Source organism: Trachemys scripta, chromosome 5 (assembly GCF_013100865.1).
Source record: "Trachemys scripta elegans isolate TJP31775 chromosome 5, CAS_Tse_1.0, whole genome shotgun sequence".
In the NCBI taxonomy this organism is placed as follows: domain Eukaryota; kingdom Metazoa; phylum Chordata; order Testudines; family Emydidae; genus Trachemys; species Trachemys scripta.
In genome coordinates this window covers 17,547,593-17,564,714 of record NC_048302.1, presented here as the reverse complement: position 1 = coordinate 17,564,714, position 17,122 = coordinate 17,547,593, and the positions used below count along the sequence as shown (strand labels likewise).

Sequence of the window (17,122 nt, the reverse complement as noted above, 5' to 3'; positions counted from 1 at the left end):
TAGTTCTCTGAAAACATTCACTCAATGTGCAGCAGCAGTCAAAAAAGTGAACAGAATGTTGGGCATCATTAAGAAAGATAAGACAGAAAATATCCCTATCATATTGCCTCTATATACACTTCTACCTCGATATAATGCTGTCCTCGGGAGCCAAAAAATCTTACTGCGTTATAGGTGAAACCGCGTTATATCGAACTTGCTTTGATCCACTGGAGTGCGCAGCCCTGCCCCCCTGGAGCACTGCTTTACTGCGTTATATCCAAATTCGTGTTATATCGGGTTGCATTATATTGGGGCAGAGGTGTAAATCCATGGTACGCCCACATCTTGAATACTACGTGCAGATGTGGTCACCCCATCTCAAAAAAGATATATTGGAATAGGAAAAATTCAGAAAAGGGCAACAAAAATGATATGGGGTATGGAATGGCTTCCATATGAGAAGAGATTAATAAGACTGGGATTTTTCAGCTTGGAAAAGAGGCAACTAAGGGGGAATATGATTGAGGTCTATAAAATCATGACTGGTGTGAAGAAAGTAAATAAGGAAGTGTTATTTACTCCTTCTCATAACACCCAAACTATGGGTCACCAAATGAAATTAATAGGCAGTGGATTTAAAACAAACAAAAGGAAGTGTTTCTTCACACAACACACGGTCAATCTGTGGAACTCCTTGCAAGAGGATGTTGTGAAGGCTAAGACTATAGCAGGGGTCAAGAAAAAACTAGATAAGTTCATGGAGTAGGTCCATCAATGGCTATTAGCCAGGATGGGCAGGGATGGTGTCTCTAGCCTCTGTTTGCCAGAAGCTGGGAATGGGCAACAGGGGGTGGATCACTTGATGATTACTTGTTCTGTTCATTCCCTGTGGAGCACCTGGCATTGGCTACTGTCAGAAGACAGGATACTGGGCTAGATGTTTACAATCAGCAATGTTTTCTTATCCATCCCCAATTAGACCCAGCAAGACTTTTAAGCAGGTTAATCCTTCTGGTACATTTGTCTTTAATGTGGTCTATATGATCTTTCGAAAGTAATTTAGTATCAGATATTACCCCTAGTAATGTAAACTTTTTAACTATATCTATTTGTCCTCCATAAAAATACAGTTTATATTCTCTTGTAACTTTCCTTTTTTTAAAGATCAATCATTTGGTTTTAGCAAGGAAGAACTTGAAACCCCATGCATTTTCCCAGTCAGCTCTCTCGTAACGCTTTGTCGATTCTCTCTTTTGCGACCTCAATATTCCTGCTCTTAACCCACAGAGCACAATTCATCTGCAAATAGAGTGACACCTACCCTGGCACTTATTTGTTTTGGGAGATCACTTACCATAATATTAAATAAGGTCAGGGTGATAATACCTCCCTTGGATGTACTATTTTAATACTATATCTCGTCAACCTAAGTTTCCCAACTCTGATCTGCATGGTCTTTTTACTCAAAAATTCTCTAACTCACCCATAAATTCTCCTCCTTATCACTTACTTTGTACCACAAGCTTTCCCTCCATAGCATGTAATATGCCTTTTCAATATCTAGAAAAACTGCTCTTGTGAAACCCTTTTGCCTCATATTCTTGTATTTCAGTTTCTAATTTAACAATGTGATCAATGGTGCATCTTCCTCTCCTAAAACCACTCTCATCTTTTTATAATGCTATTGTTTTCCAAAAAAGCAACCAGTCTTTCATTCACCATTCTCTCCATAATTTTACACAGACAAGACATAATACAATAGTTCCATAAGCATCCATTTGTGTGGTTCATTTGCCTGGTTTTAGTATTGGAATTATTACTGCATGTTTCCATCCCACCAGTATCGCTCCTTTTTTCCATATAGTGTTATATAATTCTGAAAGAAACCTTAAATTGCTTTCCGAGAAAGATGTAAACATTGGTACATATGTCATCGTTCCCTGGGTATGTATTCCTGCTGATATCAATAGCTTTCTCAAGTTTTCACATACAAAACCATTCATTCAGCATAGTATTTTCATGTTTTTCCCACCTCTATAATAGTTCATGATTCCCTGCAACGGGGAATCCTTTTAATTTGGCTTAAAAATCCACTTTGATTTTCATCATCACTTACCCCCTCACAAAGCTTCTGCTAAAACTTCTGCTTTCTAGCTGTCAGAACTTCTATCCATTTTGTCAGTCCCAGTAAGACCTGGGATGTGACTACTCTTAGTCTGAATTCCATTAATACTTCTAATTTGCCTGTATATTTCTGATGTCCGAGTATCTTTGTTTATCCACCCACAGTACTCCTTCCAACTTTGTTTCTTTGATTTATTTTATAATTCTTCATGCTATTGCCTTATTTTTATATTTCATTAGATCTTTACTATTCATTGTATCTTTTTCTTTTTTATAGTCTTTATTCCTTTCTTTAATTGCTATTTTGCATTCCTCGTTTAGTCTTCTCATTTCCTGCCCTCTGGCAGTCCTTTATATGCCCAGGAATAGCCCATTCCCCTATAATTGGCAGGATTGCGCTCATTTGCTCTGACACAAGGGAGCTGGGCCCAGTTCTACTCACAGGGACCAGTTTCCTGTGACAGATGTCATAATGCATTGTGTGGGCTAGATATAATTTTTGTTTTGCTTGTGTGTCCATTGTATAAATCATTTGTCCCAGGTTTAGTGTCATTAAGTTCAAGCATTGACATGATTTAATTAAAAGCAATGGCTTCTCTGCTGTCTGTACTGCCTGAGATTTCAGATTGTATGGTTTTCCTTGGTTTTCTGCTTGTAATTTGGCTTGTCCTAGTAGTATTATTTTAATTTGGTTTACTTTGTTGAAATATCTCTTCTTTTGCATAAGTTGAGGAAGTCTTCATAATCTTGCATATTCACCAATACCCCACTGTCTATTTGGTACTTAATTTCCTGTTTGTATGTGTGCTGCTAATTTGTACACATGGTAGAGTTAGTCTGAGCTTTATGAACCATTCATTTTTGTTGTTGCACTGCATTAATGCCATATACATGCAAAATTTCAACTTCTGCGTCATTGCTTGCATCCTTGAGATCTTTTTTTTTCTTGTATTCCAACTTTGCCATAAGTTCTCTTGCTACAATTATTGCACATGACTCCATATGTAGGACATTTTCCTTTATCCTGTTTTCTCCACAGTTTCCACAGGTGTTCATTTTCATTTTGTCTCCTCTGCTTTGTACTTATGCATTTGTTTTTGCATTAATTTTGGTGCGTCTTTCTTTGTATTGTCATGCTTTCTCTCTTACTTGATGAATTATCTTTGTTCCACTCATACTCTGTATTTGGATGTGAGCCTGTCTACTACCTTTGCACATGTCTGTAGCTCTTGGTAGAGTGAGTGTGTGGACTCTCTGAACATTCTCATTCAAGCTCCTATATCTTCCTTCTCTATTACAAATCTGCTGTGAATTAGTTCATCTTTTAAGACTTGCTAAGCATACAAGTCAGCCATTTTACATAGTTTGTCAAAATAGTGGTCTGTTGTTTTTCCAGATTTTTGATTATACTTGTTGAAAAGATGCTTGGAAATGCTTTTGGAAAGCTTCTGGAATTTTACATGAGTCTTTGAAGTCTTCTATTGACTTAGTTGTATTCTGGTAGCCCCTGGAAGCCCTCGTTATGGACCCGGATTGCACTGTGCTAGGTGCCATATGAGCACACACCACAAAGATGGTCCCTGCCCCAAGTGCTCACAATCTAAGTATATCCGGGTGCTGTTGTGTTTTGGCAACCTTTGCTCATTACTGCTAATATTGTGGAGGCTTTTCTTTGGTTTTCCTTTTATATCCAGTCCCATTGTGATTATTTAGATTTCCTACTGTGATCTACAGAATGTCTAGTTGTTATACATACCCCTCTTACATGTCCATCTACTCAGGAACAGGAACTGGGATATCACCATGATTGTTTACTCTTTCCTTTTCTTTTTTGGAATATTCTTAGAAGTGAGTTCACATCAAAAACTGCCACCATGTTCTGTGTGCAAGTCTAAAGAGACAGAGCACCAAGACGGTATAACGTTCAGGTTTTATTCCTTTCTCCATATATTCTGTCCTCTCTCATCAGGCACTTCCTAAAAGTAGAGTTTTCTAAGTTCCTCTACATAATCATACTATAGCACCCCTATTGGGAAGCTATTTATCATTACAAGATGCTGCAACTTGTAAAGCCAGCATTGGGGGTTGGGTTGTAATCATGGCTGAGGGGGAAAAAATTGTTTTTAGGTGTTTGTAATTGTCGGGCAATATAATCTTTCAGTATAGTGGTAATATGCTCAACAGTGAGAAACAGCTCCATGCCCCAGATTCCTCTTCCTTGATGATTTACGGGTCTGTCCCTTGTCTAAGGTTATTTTTCTACAGGAACAGTTTATCTGGCATGGCTATCTGGGGATAGCCTTTCAATTTGCTAGAAACAAGCAGCAGCAGCTCTAAAGTAGCCATTTCGCTACTGGCTGATATTTGCTGCCTCTTTCCGCTGTTAAGTACCTGTTATGGTTCCCCTCAGATTTCCCTTTTTTATTGTTGAGGAGAAGGCATATTGTCACAACTCCCAGGATGAAAATTCTCATGCTTGCTCTCAGTCCAAATGCAAAATATTCCCTGGAAGTATGGTGAAAGTACATGCCTCTCTTTTGGGAATAGTCAGCTGTGGGGAGAAGGGTGATTTTCATAAGTTAAGACATTTTTGAGATGTTTTCTTTGCATATGGATAATGCAAAAGTATCTTGTTTTTAAAACTTGTCATGGACTCTGTTTACACGGAGACAGAAGTGTTTTTACATTTGCTTTAGAAATAATGAAGTAATAAGTGTTTGAAAACTGCATGCTGTGAATTCCCAGTTCGTGACTTTTCACTAAATCTGTAACAATATGCCAAAGCACGGTGCTCCTGATACATGCAAATATATGTGCACCTGTATATGCAGTGCAGTTCTTCATAGTGATATAAATGCTGCTCTTTATTTCAGTGATTGCACATTGAAATAATGATGATAATTTTACATTTAGGGAGCAGTTTCCATCTCAAATGATCCTAAAAATTTACAAACTATGGCCCTTGATTCTACACTCAGATCCATGAAAGTGGAACCCTCCCCCCAGTGATTTCAGCAGAGCCTGATATTCATTCTGTACAGAACTGGTTGCAGGATCAGGGCCTTTGTTAGTGACCCTATGAGTCACGTTGCAGGCTTTGGCCCAGTACATAGAAGAAACTTTACCAACTGCTGAAATACATCCACCTTTGAAGTAATGTTTGGCAACTGTTGAACAGCGCATAACAACGAGGCACAGGACTAGAATGGAAGAACACCTTCAGTTCATACAAAAGCATGGAATATGTTTATTTCAGCATGTGAATCTATATACACATGTGAACATTAACTAAATGGTTAAATAGATCCAAATGTATGATTTCTTTTAAAGTAGTTTTTCAGACATTTATTTAGCATTAAGAAATGGATCATTCTGTGTGTCAGTTGTTTAAATGCTATATTACAGTGATGAGTGTAAGCGGAGTTATCCTGTTGAATTTCATTGAAATGTACGCTCCAGAATTAGTGGTGCAAATGAGATCAGAGTTTGGTCCACAGTGCAGAATTTGTACATTTCATGTCCCTGTAGTGTGACGTTAGCAGTGGGTATTATACACAAAGCAGGATTAAATCTCTTTGACCTCAGCCCAGCTAACACCTACACAACTGCTTAATTTGAAGCATGTGAGTAGCTCTGTTGAATGCTTAAAGTTAAGTCTGTGTGTAGGTGTTTGTAAAATCACTGCTTTATGTGGGCGGTTGGGTATTGCTACTCATTCACTGGTACTGTGCTTTTTTTTTGGCTCTATTGTTCTTGTACTTGACTTCAGGATGGGTTTTCTAAAATATGTTCAGCTTCCTCACAGTGTTAAACAAGCCTCTCCAAATCATATTTTTAGGAGTTAATGTGAAAGTCAGATGCTTTTTTTTTTTTAAGGGAACCCAGCTCTGAGCTGCTTATAATTCTTTGTTCAGGCACAAAAATGAATATAAATAAGAAAATATAATATGTATTTAAAATGAAAATTCAGAAGTCCGAATTCCTTCAGCCTTATATGCCAAATTAAAATCATTGGTGTAAAAGTGTGCACAAGATTTTTAAAAACAGCAAAGATGGAAGACATACCACCCACCCATCCACCAATTGGTGGGGAACTTGATGGGATCAACTGAGGGGGGACGACCCCAGCAGCAAGGTGGGGAGCCATGTGGTGAGGGCCCCACGTAGTTCTTCCCCAACATGGGAGTCTGTGTCACATATTGGCCAGACAGAGGGGAAAAGTGCTGATTGGCCAGCATCCCCCAGCCCCAAGATTTAATCTGGAGCAGGGCCAGGTAGAGCTTCTTTTGACTCCATTCCAGCAGTAGTAGCAGTCAGGATGCAAAGGAGGACAGGTAAGAATTCCAGGGCCCCTTTCCCCAGGGATGGAGGTTCTGCCGCTGTGGGAGTTGTACCCCTGCATTAGGGTTCAGACATCTAATGGAACCTGCTTAGGGAGGGATTCCATGCTGTTGCCTCCCCTACCCTCCCTACTTGAGCAGGGTTGGGGGTTGAAGCTAAGGGCCACATGCGGAGGCTGATGGGGTCACCAGGTCTTGAGATGCTGCAGCTTGGGTCAGGACTGCTGCCACGCCTCTCCCCCTGCTCATGGTGACATTATATCATCTGGGAATCCTGGGATTGCCACCCTGTGGGGAATGATGTGCTCTGTTTTATATGGTAATAAGCTTGTAGCCCCCGAACTGGAACCACTTAAATGCCTGATATGGGAGAGTACTGGTCATGGACAAGTAGCATCCTTCCCCTATGTTTAAATTTAATAAAAGTTGTGGCCTGCCATCTAAAATCCATCCATGTATAGGTCCTCATTTTGCCTCTGTGTCCGAATCAATGAGCCTAGCTGTTACAGCTGTTTCCTAACTGTGGAAATCAATAAAGAACTCACTAGATTTTCAAAAATGTGTTTACTTTTTAATGTTGAAAGAAGGCATCCTACAAGCTTAAAAAAATCTCTCTCTATATATGGACATGTGGTTTTTAAAAAGTTTCTGATACAACAGTTGCAATAGATATGTCTATACCTGTACACTACCCTCAGCTGCATGGCACAAAGACAACATGTATAAGTCCCTGCCAAACAAAGATGACAAAACTTGTTAAATATTCTCCTTATTTTATAGGTAGGGAAACTGAGAGACAGAGGTGAAGGGTGACATTTCCAAAAGACAGCACTAATTTTTGGGTGACTCCCTTTTTGGATTCGGCACCTCAAATCAGGGTTCTCTTATGAAAATGCAGCCATGAGTGAATGACTTGTAAACGAGTCCAGGGTGGCAGCAGAGAGGTGAGGGGTAGGTATGCAGTACTGTTCCCTGCTAGTATGCAGCTGTCACAGGGTGACACTGGGCTTTTAAGAGGGAAGAGTCCAGGTCATCTGTGACTGTTCAGTTGACCCCCAGTTAGGCTTAAAAAAGGGCACCTGGGCCCTAGAGAGCAGACTGAAAGAGTCGGGGGGAATGGGTGGGAGCTGCCTAGGAACAAAGGAGAGACAGAAAGAGCAGCAGAGAGTCGCCTGAAGGAAGGAACTGCAGGAAACCAGAAGGAGAGCAGTAACTGTGAGCTGCTGGCGATGAGTTCTAAGGAAACTGTTGAAGGATGGGTTAGCGCTGAGGAGCAGTGCCAAGTTGCAGGAAGGCTGGTGCAGTGGCCCGGCCCCTAGGAATGAGGGGAAGAACCAGCATGGTCAGTGTAAGACAGGGCCCAGAAGAAAAGGTTGGTTCTGGAGGGAGGTTCCCTTAAGCAGTGGTAGGACTCACAGGTGAGGAGGTCTGGACGGAGTGAAGCTTTGCTGGGAGCCCTCTTGCAGGAGAACTGACTGGGAGAGAAGTGGGTCTTGGAACTCTTGGGTAGGAGGCCTGGAGAGTGGGGCCCTGGAGCAGGGGCTAAAGAAACTGTGACCTTTGAGTGGGATTGAAGAGCTGCTGCATTATAACCTTGTTTTACTGGGAGTGATCTGTGGTCTGTGACCATTTATAATAGAAAGGTTTGAATTTGCTGCAAAGAGAGGCAGCATTCATTTATACAGGTGAATTCCAAGGGGAAACTGAGGTAGCCACAAATTGTGCTGTAGCCTGCTGCTGGAGGGTGCTCCAGGTGGGGCTACCCTATGACAATAACAGTCATCATTTCTACCACATCTACCATGAGCATTAGCAGATATGCATAATGAAAGGGCCATGATGAAGATGAGACTGGTGGAGCAGCTGCCCTGCATGGCATGATCCCATAGACAACCCACCTAATTCACATGAAACATTGCCACATGTGATAATGTGGATGAGTTCAATACTTCACTATTCCCCCTCTTCCCCCAAGTGGCTTCTAAAGGGAAGTGCAGAGAGTTAATTTGCAGGAAGCAAGAGATGAGTCAGAGTCAACACAACTCAGAATGCAGTGTGGAGCTGAGGGACTAAGCTGATATCTGTGGGATTAGGCTGAGTTGTTCCTGACCCTGTCAATGCTCTTATCTAGCAACCGAATGTGGCCTAATATGGGGAGCAGCATATGAGTGAGTAAGGACCTGGTTCATCTTGTGTATCATGACTCCTCCCCTTTCGTTCTTATTTACAGGGGAAAGGAGCATATGGAGCTATAAGAAGGGTATACTTCTTAAACTGATATGGTTTTAGGCCTTGTCTACACAGGGAGGTATTCCTGATTAACTCCATGTGTAGAAGCTTCTATTCTGGAATAAGAGTGTCTTATTCTGATGTAGTTTAATTCATTTTGGAAGTGGATTAAGATAATTTGGAATAAGACACTTTTATTCTGAAATATGAGCTTCCAAATAGCTAATTTGCATTCAATTTACATCCTGGTTTATCCCAGATTGACTGTTATGTATTGACAAGCCCTTAGTTAATTAAATGCTGATGAGATCTTATAATAAATTTTATATAAGAAGATTACTAGGTAACTTCAGGTTTTTTGTGCTCCAAATACTCCAAAAACCAATCTGTTTCATGCCCTTTAACTCTTAACACTTCTCCAGCCCTGATTTAGACTTTCCATTTAAAAACTACCATGTTGCTGAGGAAACAATAAATTACATAATCGCCTTTATTGCCATGGTGAATGCTGGACTTCCTGGATAAAACCCATCTCTGCTCCTGTTATTCCAAAGTAATGATTTCTTCAAACATGTTTTAGCAGTGCTGGGTGATAACTGCAGAAAACAAGTCAGCAAATATTTGCTCAAATTTAAAAACAAATTTGCTTTGGCTGGCCTCCAGCCCCTCTTGTGCTGGTTTTCTGTAAACAGATAATTCACTACTACTATTTGTATGTTGTTTTTTGAGCATCCAAAAATACACTGGGTACTCATGGTGATCAAATTTTATTTGCTCCCGTGCTTGGTGAAAGCACATTTTTAAGCTCCCAGACTTGAGTATTTGCACCAGAAGTTGTGTATTCAACATGGGGTGGGATCCAGCTTGATGTATCAAGGGCAGTGTTCCCAAAACTTCTTGCCAGAGCCCTGGCACAGAGACAATTAAATGAGCCAGGGCAAGGATCTGAGTGGCACCTTTGCAGTTAGGACTGTGCACGCTCATGCAAATGGCTTTAGAGAAGATTAAATTTAAACCCTGCAACAAGTCAATGAATGAATATTACAGCAGTCTAGGGTGTGGTTTGGGTTGTTTTGTTTTGTTTTATGGGGTTTTTTTTGAATGAAGCCTCAGCCAAAGCACGTGTGGACCAGAGAAAAAATGGTCTAACATATCTAAGTATCCCTTATTCTGCTTATATCTCTTACCATCCCCTGAGAGATCCAAAGCCTCGCTGGATTATTCAGGCCTTCTTTCTGATAGCACTCCTTGAGTGAAGGATCAGAAATTATATCATTTCACTCGAGATGGTACTACAACTGACCCTGTTCCTGTGATAGAATACTGGGGGATCCATTGAGCATGCTCTCAAGATGTTCTGTGTGGCCATATGCCATCTGCACTAAATCGTTCCTTGTGAAGCCATTTCAAAGAGCAAGTATCCCCTCAGAATAGTGCAGCCTCCTTGAGTATGTAGCCAGGGAGCCTGCATAGCTATCCACCTCCTGAGCAGTTTTGAGCTGGGCAGAATTCACAAAGCGCATTTGGGAGTGTCTCTTTAACTTCCTACATTTGAATGGTAAGGAGAAAACTTTAGGTGACTATCATGGAGCATATCCTCAGCTGGTACAAACTGTCGTATCTCCATTGACTTCAATATGCTTTGCACCGTATCAGGTTAGAGCAAATGAAATGAACCTGTAAGATCTCTCAAGCTACCATGGTTTGCCCTGCACCAGTACTTAGCTGAAAAACCTCCAAGGGACTTCTGCATGCTACAGGAAGTGGTACTGTGAGTTTAACATAAGTGGCACTTTTCCTTCACAGTCAACACTGAATCTATGCCTTATATGGTATTGAGGAAGACTGTGATGCTTGAGGTATCATTGGATCAGATGTAGAATCAGAGTGGTCATTTACTCCCCCACTCCCAGCACTTTTTTATGAGTGGAGATATTTAAACCTGGTGTCTTGATAAAATCGAACTCAGCTGTATGCAGTTAAATAGCTGCTACCCTGCACTGCAGAGGTGGATGCACTGTTTCCTGTGTATCACTTACCTTACTTTACAAGTGTTGTTTTGAGGCCAGTTAGTGTCTGCAATGTGCTTTAAGATCAGTAATATAAACGTGCCAGATATGATCATTACTAACACATCAATTCAGCTAAGCATATGCTTAAGTCTCTGTAAAATCAATGATATTCAAACATGTGCTTTAAATGCTTTGCTAAATATGGATGGATGTAAACACAGGCTTAAAGTTAGGCACATGCTTAAGTGCTTTGCTGAACTGGGGCCTGAATCTTCACTTTGCTGTCATGATATTGTCATGCCTCTGTCAAGAAAGTCTTCGTAGTTTAAGTTACCAAATGTCTTTTAAAGTGTGTAGAATATCAATGAACTCAGAGTTAACGTTGGGAAAACTAAAGCCTGAAAAGATATATAATATAAAACCCAGAACACCTATTGTGGAGAGCCACATTGCATTCAAAGGTTTGTGCACTGCTTTATAAAAGTACCTTATGCAGCCACCGTTCACTTTTCTTTGGGAAGTTTTCCCTTTGTAGAATCCCTCAACTTGTCAATAAAATTAGAGCTGATTTTGTGTGTGTGTGTGTGTGTGTGTGTGTGTGTGTGTGTGTGTGTGTGTGTGTGCCTGATGGAATACATTTGGTATGCAACTTCTAGGGTGCCTATTCATTAGCAGCGTCCTGCTGTTCAAATTTTATTAATGAAGCAACCCATCACCCCCCTACCAGCAGACACTTAATTCCTTCCCAGAATCCATCTGTTTTTCATGGTCTTCAGAAACCAGCTTTTCTTAGGAAATCAGCTTTAACAAAGCCTTAGTTCCATGGGTCAATTAAATACCAAATATAGTTATTTCACAGTTACAGATCCTTTTAAAATGTCTCTTAGCCATGATTAATTCTAAGATGATTTCTTGGGAGGGGATTAGGAAATCTAGATCCTACTTTAAAACAAATTTATTCTTACAACGACTCATGAGTACTGCATGCATATGGACTATGCAACTGCTGCTGCTGCTTCCATCTATTATGCTTTTACGTTCATGGTTTGTTTGGAGCTTGCTTTGCCAAAGAGTAGATGCCGTATCCTGTCTCTCATTAATAAATGGTTCATCTGTATTAATAGCTGCCACTTTGTCAACTCTACTCAATCAAAGAGGGTATCCGTGAATGATCACTCACAGAAGGCACATCAGCAGTATGCTTTACAGAAAGACAGCCAACAGCATTCGTAAATACTCCCCCCTTTCGTAATAAAATGTTTTTCAGTATCGGTGTCTGAAAAATGTTCATGTTGTCCCAGAAGATTTTCAAGTACATCATATCGGTTTAGATTTTTTCAGTGTAATTTGTCTCTCATCTGACACACACAAAGCATGTATGTCTTTATTCTAGTTGTGAACACTGTGCGCTCCCAAATCAATCGAGCCTGTATATACTTACACTGATTTTCCTGCATCTTCATGCAGACCATATTAGCACCAACCACAAACAAAACTACGGATGGCCAGCTCAGCAGCAACCCAGCCTGGATTTCAAATATCATTTCCTTAAAGAAGGTTTTCTGATTGACTCACCCTGACTTTAATGTATTTTAATCCAGGATCAAGATCTGCTATATCCCTCTACGCCTTATTCATGTTGAGTAGAACCTTACTCGGCAAGTAGTTTCATTAAAATCAGTGAGACTAAGGTACTACTCAATGCGAGTAACTGTGGGCGGAATCTAGTTCAATATGTATAAATAGTGACTTATGGCAAACGTTCTTAGGTGCGGGCCACAGAATGGCAGGACTCAAGTCCTGGTACCAATTACCTATAGAGATCAGATTGAGCCCAAGTCTGAATTCATTTAGCTCCAAATGCAGGAACTGTTTGCATATGAAAGGAAAAACAGTCTCCGAGAGAGAGAGACATCACTGGAATGGGGAGGAGACAAAGAGATGAGACCCACTTGGTCCAGATTTATGCTAGCTAAATCTTAGTCAGTCTTTTAAAACCTGATCCTGCATCACTGAAGTCAATGGGATCTTTTCCTCTGACCTTAACTGGTGCATGATGAGCCTCAGAGACACTGCTGTAATAGTCACCTTACACAAAGGCACAGTACGACTGGCTCCTGAAGGCAAAATTGGGCCTTGGGGTCCCTTTCTCAAGTGGCAATTCCAATCAGTGGGATTACTTGTGAACATGTGAGTCACTCTGCTGCCTGTACCCAATAATTTTATCCTAGGTCTGTCTGTCAAGTTGCAGTTTTCCCATGGGCCATAGTTGCCTTAGTGGGTCATGGGACAGATAAATGGCTTTTTGCTTGAATCAACTGAACATTAGTTGAATTTGGATATTTACAATAAAGTTAATGAAGGTAATGTTTTAGAAACCTTCAGTGTTATCAGCAATGGTGTGTTCTGGATGCATGCACAGACCACACTGATAAATGCATTTCTTGTAAGTTCAAACTTACTGTTTTTCCCTCCTTTTCTCAGGTTCCATGATGTCCATCCTTTCTTGGATTGCTGGGTCCAGCTCCTGTATAATGTGACAGTGTCCACTGTGCTGTTGATATGCCTTCTGTCATGGAACCCTGCTTGCAACATGGGATGAAATCCTGGGCCCACTGAAGTCAAGGGCAGGATTACATCCAAGATGCTTACTCATGGTAGGGTAAGTAAAACTTTACAAAAATGTTAATTATTATTGATTCATACTGAAAAGCTTATAAAAGATTATCTTTAATATTATGTGTGAATGAATGTGTGTGTGTGTGTGTATATAAATACACACACACACACACACACACACACACACACATATATATTATATTCCTTTTTATAGTATATAATACATCTAGCCTAAATAAAATAGGGACTATATATCTATATATACTATTCTGCCTATATCAGATAAGCACTCTTTAAAATAAGTTAAAAAATACTGTTTATTATATAATTTTTAATAAATTAATAATGTATACAGTATTTAGCTATAATAAAAAAAATCTAACATTTTCCTGTACCAATAGCAGGTAAAGGTTTGCAAAGTTTTAATATCACTTTTTAATAAATGGTATTAATATCTTTTAAAAAAAAATCCCCCACAAAATATTAATAGCTTATACTTACATGACCTCCCTGTTTTAAATGTCTCCTCCATGCTCCAGCATGGAGTCCTGGGTGATGAGAATGCCATTACAGCGTATGAGGGGTCATCATTGAAGAGTTAGTATCAGAAACTTAATCAGGATGGATGTTGTGGGACCTGGAAAAAAAAGTAAATTTTGAATCTAAGTGCTGGATGTCCAGCCCTACCGTCCAATTTGGGAGATTCAACATATACAGCTGGAGTTGAGAGAATTTTTAAAAAAGATTTTCAGATCACCTTTACCTTTAATATGTATATTTTTAATTTGACCATTCACATTCAATATACCTCTCTCTTGCATATGAATTTTCTGGGATCTTGCTGGGTTGAGTAAAGTTAGCCAAACCCAGGAAGTTGTGCATGTGGGGGAATAATGGACTCCTCTATGCTCTGTTTCTAATTAAGGACTACCTGACCTGTAGTTGAAGGAAGAAAAATTGCTCTACTCTGTAACTATTCGATATGAGTGGCTAATATTTTCCTGCAGACTCACTAGTTTTCTTATAAATTACAAGAACCTATGTACATTTGGGATCCTGGAACATTCCTGCATCACACGGGTAACATGCCTGTATTTCTAAAAGGACTCAGTTAATTTATCAGCTCATTTTTTAAAAGACCTCTTTAATTCATTGTGAAGCCTCAGATGACAGCAAAATGACCTTGTCTGTGAGTTGTATGGATACTTTACTTAATTTGGGACAGCTACAGTAACACAATTTTCTTAACTGAGAATAAATGTGAGTAGCATGATTGTTTTCAGCAGAGATACAAACCCAGATTCTCTGCTGACTTGCAAGCCCCTCAAATGCAATAATCCATATTTATTACCAGTGAAACTCCATGGACTTTAATGGAGTGGTTTAATCTTAGTCCACAGTGTTTTAAATATGTTGCATGATATGACACTGCCATATGTATATTTGACATAATTCCATTCCTTCAATGAAAAAATACATTCATATTTTCAGTTGGGAACATTATATCACAGTTTATACAGTTTTTTTCATGTCAGATAAAGGAATAAGATCAAAATTATAGCTAGAGTCCGTTGTGGACTAGAAGTGTGTGTGTGTGTGTGTGTGTGTGTGTGTATATATATTTACCTCTGATTATATATATATATATATATATATATATATAAAATATAAAAATATGATAGTTATTGACTTGGAAACTATATTGCTTAGGCCATGGTAATGGTATATGGAAACTGTCCACCTCTCGGCTATGTCATTGATTCAAATCTAGACCAGGTTAGTAATGATTAAAAATCAATACTATCTGCCAATATTTGGGTGACTGAGCACAGAGTTTTGCTGTCTCAGTCTAGTTGCTAGTATATTGGTGTTCTCATGACAAAGACCACCATCACAGCTAGCAGTAACTGATGTCTGGGTTGGAAGATTTGGCGGAAAATCCAAGGATGGGATAAGCATGGAGAGTCAACTATTTTCTCATTTCCTTGATGTAGTTCTGTGAGAAAAGTGTGACTTCACAATGATGGGGGGATACAGGGGAATTTGACAATACTTCTAACTGTACTATGACTAAATAGAATACAAAGGCTGCCAATCCTGTAACTTTTCAAGCCCAAAATTCAGTTGAAATATATATATAGCCATCTAAATAAAAGAATAAGAGACAGAAAGTTTTCTACTGTTCTGACATTTGTACACATGCTGGCCCTGATTCCCCTCTCACATCAGTTTTACACCAGTGTAACTACATTGACTTTGATGATTCGATGTAGTCATCCCAGACAAGTCTTTCAAACATGGTGGCACTTAATACATTCAGTCACTGTTTGCCAACAATACATATTTTCTAAAGCTTTTTACTAGCATAACTCTGCAGAGAGAGATGGAAATGAAAGGAGACAAATACATTCATTCCAAAGCACGGTGTCTAAAAGACTTCAGGAAACCACTGGAACAAATTCTGTTTTAGATTACTCCTGTATTTTTCTAAGTCCATAGAGTTTTAGGGCTTTTACTGACAGCAGAGTGTGACCCACAGCTTATGATGGAGGCACCCACATTCTGACCCTAAACTGCAGGAACATAGTATATTGGAAGTGGCTCTCAAAGTAGGTGGAGAGACCCCCCAAATTTCTCCTTAGGTATGATCAGTCAGTGGGGTCAGGCTAGGACTGTACCTGCTTTTCTGCATACAGGGGAGTATTTTAAGCAAAATGGTGGCTTTGCAGGGGGATCTTCAGTTGAAGACTGTGATTTCATGTTTTAAGTTTCTTAATGACCACCATCTCCAAACTCCTGCATCTTGTATGGTGGAGGAGTTCATTCCATTGGAAAAACAGATCTTGCATGCAGAAGTGGTGTTTGTTTATGAAGGACAATATGGGAAGGATGGATGGAGGTTTGCTGCTAAATGAGGGATGGAGAAGAGTGGGCCGTATGTGTTTATCAGATAGGGGCATGATAAAAGGGAAAACCCTGTGATTTGCCATTGGGGTCAGGATATTATCCCTGAAATTTCATATTAGAGTGTGTATGTTAAACATCTCCCCAGCATTTCATTATGCTAAGATTCCTATCTACCTGCAGGTCTGGCAGAATCATCCCAGGCTGCAGTGGGTGTAAAGAAGAGACTGAAACAGCTACAACCAGCAATCCATGCCATAATCCCTGTAAACTACAGACTTTTTGAAAAATAATCAGTAGATTTTTAGCAGCATCTAGTTTCCTTAAACAATCTGGACACATTTGATAAAGTTTCATCCAAGGTGCACTTGTTTATCTGCTGTTCATTTGTGGAGGTGGTCAGAAAATAATTTCCGTTCTGTGAGAAATGATGACATTTAAAAATTTGTTTTCATTTCAACAGAAAGTTGAAATTTCGAAACTTTTCAAAGAAAGAAATTTTGAAACATTTTGATTTAGAAGCACTAAAATGTTTAATTTGAATTATATTGAAACGTTATCATATATATTAAATAAAATATATCCATATAATATTTTGATATTTAATATAATAGTCAACGTGAAATGTTGTTACCTTGACAACACAAAATCTTTCCAAATTACGAAAACAAAATGAGAAAGTTGAAACAATTTGTTCTGACACTTATTCAGTGACATGAACACATTCCTGAGAAACATCTTGATTTCAACAAAACTGCACTTTTCAATTGGGAAAACTGGTTCATCAAATTTTTTTCAACCAGATTCATTAGTCTGAGTACTGAGAGCTTTGAAATTTTTAGCAGGTTGGTAGTTATACGCTATAAGATCATAGAAAGGGAATATATTTGATAAGGGTTTATAAATGACTCC

General features: G+C 39.4%; 1 long non-coding RNA gene across 1 annotated transcript in view; it reads left to right on the top strand.

Moving 5' to 3' along the window:
• LOC117878084 overlaps positions 1-17,122 on the top strand; it is a 513,223-nt gene that overhangs the window by 145,353 nt on the left and 350,748 nt on the right. Inside the window, exon 2 of the long non-coding RNA XR_004645879.1 lies at positions 13,172-13,349. This is a non-coding gene — a long non-coding RNA (uncharacterized LOC117878084). The remainder of the gene's footprint in view (positions 1-13,171; positions 13,350-17,122) is intronic.